This window comes from Solanum dulcamara, chromosome 9 (assembly GCF_947179165.1).
Source record: "Solanum dulcamara chromosome 9, daSolDulc1.2, whole genome shotgun sequence".
NCBI lineage: Eukaryota > Viridiplantae > Streptophyta > Magnoliopsida > Solanales > Solanaceae > Solanum > Solanum dulcamara.
In genome coordinates this window covers 20,130,047-20,138,601 of record NC_077245.1, presented here as the reverse complement: position 1 = coordinate 20,138,601, position 8,555 = coordinate 20,130,047, and positions in this window count along the sequence as shown.

Below are 8,555 nucleotides of genomic sequence, written 5' to 3'. Positions count from 1 at the left end.
TGTACTCAATAAAAAAAGAGCAAGTATAGTATTAGTACATACAACAATAGTGTACTGGAAGGATCACACGACCATTACAGTAAATGACATATATACAAGTAACCATAACATAGTAAACCACACATATATAGAATATATTATGCAGTTATTAGCTCATGATCAGTACATAGTTTCATAATATCAATAACAAAAACAACAGTAAATGATAATCCTCTCATTGAACCCATACCCAAATTGTTAGTGTGCTGGCGTGACACTCGTCCCAATAGTTAGTGTGTCAGTATGACACCTATTACTATATGTACCTGTGTAGTACTCAATCTAATATGTACTGATGTGGTACCCGATATAATATATACAGATGTGGTACACGATCCAACAACCATAATCACAATCATAATGAATAGTTCACACACTTGCATAACCAAATAATAAGTTCATTTCATGTAATTAATTATAAAATAGTCTTTTCATTAGGTTCATTTTATCTTTCCCAATTCACATACATGTAAGCAGTATAATGATGTAATTAACAATCATACATAATACATACGAGAAAGTAAACCATCACTTACCTCGAAATAAAGCTTAATTGTTTTTAAAGAACTTGAGCTTTACTTTTTGCGGATTGAAGTTACCTGTATTCTTGTGCTTCTTAGACAAAGCCTTGGCCTGCCCATCCTATCAAACTCCTTCCACTTTCTTTACAATGTTTATCACTTCATTAAAGCTTATACCTACAGAGGTCATGTGAACAGACAAAACTTATAGTTTGGGATTCAAACCTTTGACAAACAGACAAATCCACTCCTCTTTAATAGTTACCAACTGTGTAGCATATCTAGACAAGGCATGGAACTTAGCCTCAAAAGAGGCTACAGTCATACCACCCTGCTCAAGAGCCATAAAATCATCCTTTTTGAGATCTCTCATAGTCTAGGGCAAATATTTCTCCTAAAATAAGGCATGGAAATAAACTCAAGTGAGTGGAGGAAAAACTGGTGATTGGCATTCCACAAAGACTCTCCACCACTGCTTAGCCTCACCTTGAAGCTGAAAAGTAGCAAACTCAACTCCATGCTGATGTACAATGCCCAACTTATGAAGTCTCTCTTAGGAGTTCAAGATGAATTCATAGGTATCCTCAGTCTCAGAATCATTGAACACTGGAGGCTTCAACTTAAAAAACTTGGTCAGCATCTCGTGCTTAGTTCCAGTAATCACTAGGCCCAGAAATAGAGGAAAAAAGCACTAGTACCCAGTTCTCTATCCATCTAAGGGATGTATCTACAACAGGGTGAGTGGTTGGGGCTTGAGCAACGGGCACTGTGGGAATGGCTCCAGAGCAGGACAATCTACTCAGAAAAGTCAATACCTATTGAGTTGTCGCTGGATCCAAAGGGGGAAGTCCTGTAGTCCCAGTCTGTGCATCTTTCTGTAGTTAAACATCCTCCTCAATCTCGATCTCCATATTCTCCTTTACCTCAGCCTGGGGTGCGGGAGGGACCTTTTTTATCAGAACATTCCTAGCTTGAGCTTTACCCATAGCAAGTGTTTCCCTTCCTCGGCCTCTGCCCCATCATATCCCTCTAACACTACCTTGACCACGTCCTCTCACTACTGACTCCTCAACTGGCTCATTGATTAGAGCTACTGGACTGATATCATTGTAACGCATGTTAACCATCTGCGAATAAGAGAGTGAAAGAGGTTAGATACCAATTTAGATCACCAGACACCAATTAAAATCAAGTTATAATATGAAGGGAGAAGAAGATAGTGAAATTTTCTAAAGTCGTGTAGCCTCTCGAAGAAAAGTACAGATGTTTCTGTACCATTTCGCTATACTCTACTAGACTCATTTTGATATAACGAGATCAACAAACTTAGGGCTCTATTACTAACTTTGTCACGACCTAAATTGGCCATGAGTGGCTACTACACTGACCCTCTGGTGAAAGAACCAATAATATACACCAAACTAAGCATCCTGATACAGAAACATGCATGTAAAGATGTGGAACAAGTTTAAATAATACTCTTAAAAATGAGTTTCCATAATCTCGGGAAACTAACCAAACAATATAAACATTTGAAAAATAACCCTTAGAGCCTGAAAGTCATTATACCAAAACTACTACATAACAAGTCTAAGATAAGGGCATGCAACCCCGAACCAATAAACTCTAAATGAAATAGTTTAAGTCCTAAAGAATGGACTAAGAGCTAAGATGGAACTATAACAGCCTGAAAAAACTGCCTCACCTTTGAATATGAAAGTCAATGATCTCCTACATGAGGTATGTCAATAGCCATCTGAAGATGCACTGTACTCAACAAAGAAAGATCAAGTACAGTATGAGTACACATAACAATAGTGTACTTGTAAGATCACGTGTCCATTCCAATAAATAAAATATATACAACTAACCACAACATAGTAAACCATACATATACATAATACATTATCTAGTTATCAGTTCATGATCAATACAGAGTTTTACATTGTCAATAAAAAATACAACAGTTAAAGATGGTCCAGTCATTGAACCCATTCCCAAACTGTTAGTGTGCTAGTGTGACACCCATCCCACTAGTTAGTGTGTCGGTTTGACATACTTTCCAATATGTACATATGTAGTACTCAATCCAATATATACTAGTGTAGTACCCGATACAATATATATCAGCATGGTAGACGATCCGACAAACATAATCACAATCACAATGACTAGTTCACATACTTGCACAATCAAATAACAGGTTTATTGCATATAATCGATCACAAAATAGTCATTTCATTAGGTTCATTTTATCTTTCCCTATTCATATACATGTAGTCAATACTAATGATGCAATTAACAGGCATGCATAATACGTACGGGAAATAAAACCATCACTTACATTGAAACAAAGCCTGAATGTTCTTAAAGAACTTAAGCTTTCCTTTTTCCGGATTGAAGTTACTTGTATTCTTATGCTTCTTAGCCAATGCATTGTCTTGTCCATCCTATCAAGCTTATTCCACTTTTTTCACAACGTCTATCACTTTATTAAAGCTTCTACCTTCAAAGGTCATGTGAACAGATAAAACTTCTAGTTCGAGATTCAAACCTTTGACGAATAAACAGATCCTCTCCTCCTCAATAGTCACCAACTGTGTAGCATATCTGGACAAGTGTCACGATCCAAGCTTAGGGCCTAGATGTGACACGAATAATGAGGAATCTGGAGGGACCTCAACAAAACCTCTTAGTATTCATTGAGCATATCATCGGTAATGATAAAAAACTCAAGTGGAAAAATAAAAGAATATAGGGACTAAGGGATTTCACATTCAATAAGAGTGAAAGTCAATATAACATCATTCACTATATCCAAGATTACCTTCTACATTAAAGACTTGGCGGAGCTAAGACATGTCTCTAGCTCACTCGCAAGATTAAGTCAAAATACCAAAATATAACTCAAGTGTTAGAATATAACATAAGCTAGAAGGGAAATAAGAGTGTTGTTCCCGAAACATAGGAACTCACTAAAAGTGGTAGCCTTTAACGATCAAACTTAGACACGGAGAGGAGAGTGTGGAGAGGTATCGGTCCCTACATGGTGATATCATGAAGGAAAAAGTATTCGTTAGTACTTTGAATGTACTAAGTATGTGAGCATACTATAGAATGTAGAACATTAAGAAATTTATAAGCAATATGCATAAGTGAATGCATGCATGAGAAATCGTCATATGAAATCTTAAAATATTCATTTTGTGGGAAAGTGACCATAACCGACAAATATGACCATGCGATCTATTACATGAAATCCAATATAAAACCCTACGTTACTACTTGCCGAATAGAACTCCATCAACTTTAATCATTTCTTTAACTTTAACTTTAAGGGCTAAGTGTGGATCCACTAGCCTAAGCCTACAAGGGCTCTTATGTTAACACATAGTTAATGAGATAAGGGTTACTACTGGGATTCCCTTATCGAATCCCACCTCAATGCCCCATTCGGTGCTAAGTCAATCCCACAGAATAGTTTAATACTTCAAGATAGTCATAACATATAGCTTGAGAATTCAAACATTACATTCGATAGAATAACTCAATAAAACCTTTATTGACTCAAATATGTGAGAATTTTCCTTATCACATAAAGAATCCTTCATTCATATCATTTCTTCATCCTTCCATTTCATAAGACTCTCTTTTTATCATAGACATTGCTTTCATAAATATTCATTTGGAGTCAAAAACTTTCAAGTCAAACTTCATTGGAAACATAGTAAAACTAGGTGGGTTCTATTCAAGTCATCTTTCAAACATGCTTTTCAAAAGGACCATGCATGAAAATTATCAATTGAGTCAATTGAAAACATACTTCAAATAACCCACCATTCATTTCAAAGATCGACAATAGCTTGAGACACGAAATTACTTAAAATTCAATAATTTATGCAATCGAGTAGTAATATATGCTTATTTGAACATAATATCAATAATTTGAACCATAACCTAGAAATTTGAGAAAGACTGAACAATACCCATTTGAAGATTCATAAACCCAATATAGGAAATTAGGGCATTCATAGGTAGTAATCAATTTCATACAATTTGAGTCAATAACCATAATTTCAATCCTGTTTCATGCTAATAAGAAGAAATTAGAAGTACACATAAAAATTTTATACTTGAAATTAAAGGAATTAGTTGAAAAGGGTTTTCGGACTCCTTGGGTGGAAGAACCCATAGATGAAGAAACTCACATACCTTAGAGAAGAACTTGAAGAAGAATTGGAGAAGTCTTGAGAAACTTGGAGAAATCCTAATGATTGGTCTTCAATAGGGAGCTTGAATCCTTAGCTTGAGAGGAAATCTTGTAGGAGGTGATTTGGGAATGAGGAGGAATGAATTCTAGGGTTCTAGTTAGTGAGAAGGGTGGAAAATAATACCATAAATCGTCAAAACCCGCCTACACATGTTCAGGAACATGTCCAAGTTGCCCTCTCTTGAATCTTGAAATTCTCGCATAAATTTGAACAATTTGGAAATAAGTCCGCGATGCGGAGATATTCCATTTCCGTTCATTTTCTTCCAAAATAGATAAATCAAGCTCGGGGTCCATAGAAACACAAATTACACATAAAATGCATTCATCAAATGCATTTGTTGTACGATTTCCTGTGCTAGGTTAAATTTGACCATATTTGAGTTCAACTTGAGCTCGGGCAATTTTGCTCTATCAGGGAACAACTCCGCTATGCGCCTTGGTCGCGGAGTCTTCTGTTTTGGCCAATTCTTGAAAAATTTCATCTTGCAGAATACGAGTTCAAAAAATCTTCCAAAGCTATTTTCCCTCTATTTTACCTTATTATGACACATTCCAACACTCAAAACCCATATGACCTTACAACAAGGCAGGGAACTTTTCCTCATAAGCGGCTGCAATTATGCCACCCTTCTCAAGAACCATAAACTCATCCTTCTTGAGATCTCTCAGAGTTCGGGGAACATATTTCTCCTAAAATAAGGCATGGAAATGAACCCAAGTGACTGGAGGCAAAACTAGTGATCAACATTCCACAACTCTCTACCACTTCTTAGCCTTACCTTGAAGCGGAAAAATAGTAAACTCAACTTCATGCTGATATACAATGCCCAACTTATAAAGTATCTCATAGAATTCCGTGATGAATTCATAGGCATTCTCATTCTTAGAATCACGGAACACTAGAGGCTTCAACTTCAAAAACTTGGACAACATCTCATACTCAGTGCTAGTCATCACTAGGCCCACAAGTGGATAAAAAAACTAATGTATCTAGTGCTCCATCCATCTAAGAGATCGTAAATGCAACAGGGTGAGTGGTTGGGGCTTGAGTAATGAGCACCGTAGGAATGGCTCCAAAGCAGGCAAATCTACTCAGAAAAGTCAAAACTTATTGAGTTATTGCTGGATTCAAAGAGGGAAGTCCTATAGTCCCAGCATGTACCTCCTCTTCTAGTATAACATCCTTCTCAATCTCGATCTCCACATTCTCCTCTACCTTAGCCTGGGGTGCAGGAGGGACCTCTTCTCTCAGAACACTCTCAACTTGAGCTTCAACCCTGATGCCTTTCCTTGGCCTTTGCCTCATCCTCTCGCTCTAACCCTGCCTCAGCCATATCCTCTCACTGTTGGCTTATCTCCTATTCATTGATTGGAGCTACTGTCCTAACGTCATTGTACTACGTGTTAACCATATGCGGATAAGAGTGTGAAAGAGGTAAGATACCAATTTGGATTACCATATACCAATTGAAATCAAGTTATAGCATGAAGGAAGAAGAATATAGAGAGATTTCCTAAAGTCTTGTAGTCTCTCAAAGAAAAGTACAGACGTCTTCGTACCATTGTGCAAGACTATACTAGACTCATTTTGATACAACAAGATCAACGAACTTAGGGATCTAATACCAACATTGTCACGACCAAATCAGTCATGAGTGGCACCCATACGAACCCTCCAGTGAGAGAACCAATACTATGCCCCAAACTAAACATCCTATTAAAAAAACATGCATTTAAAGATGTGGAACAAGTATAAATAATACTCTTAAAACTGAGTTCCCATAAACTCAGGAAACTAACCAAACAACATGAACATTTAGAAGTTAACCCCTAGAACCTGAAAGTCATCATACCAAAAATACTAAGTAATAAGTCTAAGATAAGGGGATGTAACCCCAGAACAATAAACTCTGAATGAAATAGCCTAAGTCCGAAAGGATGGAATAAGAGCTAAAATGGATCCATGGCAGCTTGAAAGAACTGACTTACCTTTGAATCTTAAGTCAATGATCTCCTAGATGAGGTTTATCAGTAACCGCCTTATAATGCCTTGTACTCAACAAATAAAGAGTAAGTACAATATCAGTACACACAACAGTAATGTACTTGTAGGATCACGCGGCCATTCCAGTAAATAAAATATGTCCAAGTAACCACAACATAGTAAACCACACATATACAAAATACATTATCCAATTATCAGTTCATGATCAGTACACAGTTTCACAATGTCAATAACAAATGTAACAGTCAAAGATGGTCCTCTTATTGAACCCATACACAAACTTTTAGTGTGTCGGCGTGACACCTGTCCCAATAGTTATGTGTCGGTGTGACATCGGTTTTAATATGTACCAGTATAGAACCCGATCCAATATGTATCGGTGTGGTACCCGACTCAACAACCACAATCATAATCACTATGAATAGTTCACATACTTGCACAATCAAATGACAAGTTTATTGCATGTAATTGATCACAAAATAGTCATTTAATTAGGTTCATTCCATCTTTCCCTATTCACATACCTGCAGGCAATACCAATAATATAGTTAACAAGCATACATAACACGTATGGGAAAGTAAACCATCACCTACCTTGAAACCAAGCCTAAATACTCTTCAAGAACTTGAGCTTTCCTTTTCAGAAGTCTTCTCGCTTGTTCTTGGTCTAAAACAAACAATCAATGCAAGAAATCAATGACAATGGCCAAATTTACTCGGATTAAACACAAGTTCTAACCCTTAGCCAAGTTCATGATCCTATCCTCCAACTAGGACTTTTTCCACCATTAATTTCAGGCAAAAATCTTTTCCCAAGTTAATTTCTATAGATTCTAATGACTGAGAATTGAATTACACATTAGAGAAAATGATTACTTATCTTTGCCGAACAGATTAGTGGAAAATCAAAAAAGAACAGCTTTAATTGGCCCTTAGCTCTCCAAAAATAAAACTGCAGAAATAATGACGTTTTTAGGACTTTTACATGTTAAATCTGCGACTGGCCCACCATGGCGGACCCATCTTGCCATAGAGGCCCCCGCCATAGCGGAATTAATCCCGCTATGGCAGGTTGCACGGAAACAGAAGCTCAGAATTTGTATTCCAACCCCTATTTCACAACACACACTCAAACCTTGACATTCTAACACCATCCTTTTACGCTAAGATCAATTTCGGGAGCTCTACTGGCCCGGATTCAATTTTGTAAAGTCGTACATGCTATTAATGTCATTGCTATTAGGGCTGGGCATAAAATACCGAAAACTGAATTACCGAACCGAACCGTCTATTTCGGTATTTCGGTATTCGGTAATTCGATATTTCGGTTCGGTATTCGGTACCGAAATTGATATTTTGGTATTTCGGTTTCGGTATTCGGGATTTCCCGAATACCGAACTTTTTATTATTATTATTTTTTATTTATTTTTTATTTCCCTTACCATTTTCATTTCAACTTTCCCACGTTTACCGTATATTATATGCACACTTACACGTACATTATGGATAACTGCTAAAATTTAATTCATGTACATGTAAAAATTATAAATTCTAATTTTAAATTTATGCAATTGATTAAGAATTCTAATTTCACTTTGCATGATTCCCACGTTAGTTATCTACATAAATTGTTTGGTAGTTACATTGAAAACGAAAGATTCCAACTCTTTCATATCTTTGCAGGAACTAATTAATAATTAGTGCAGTGATGTAGAG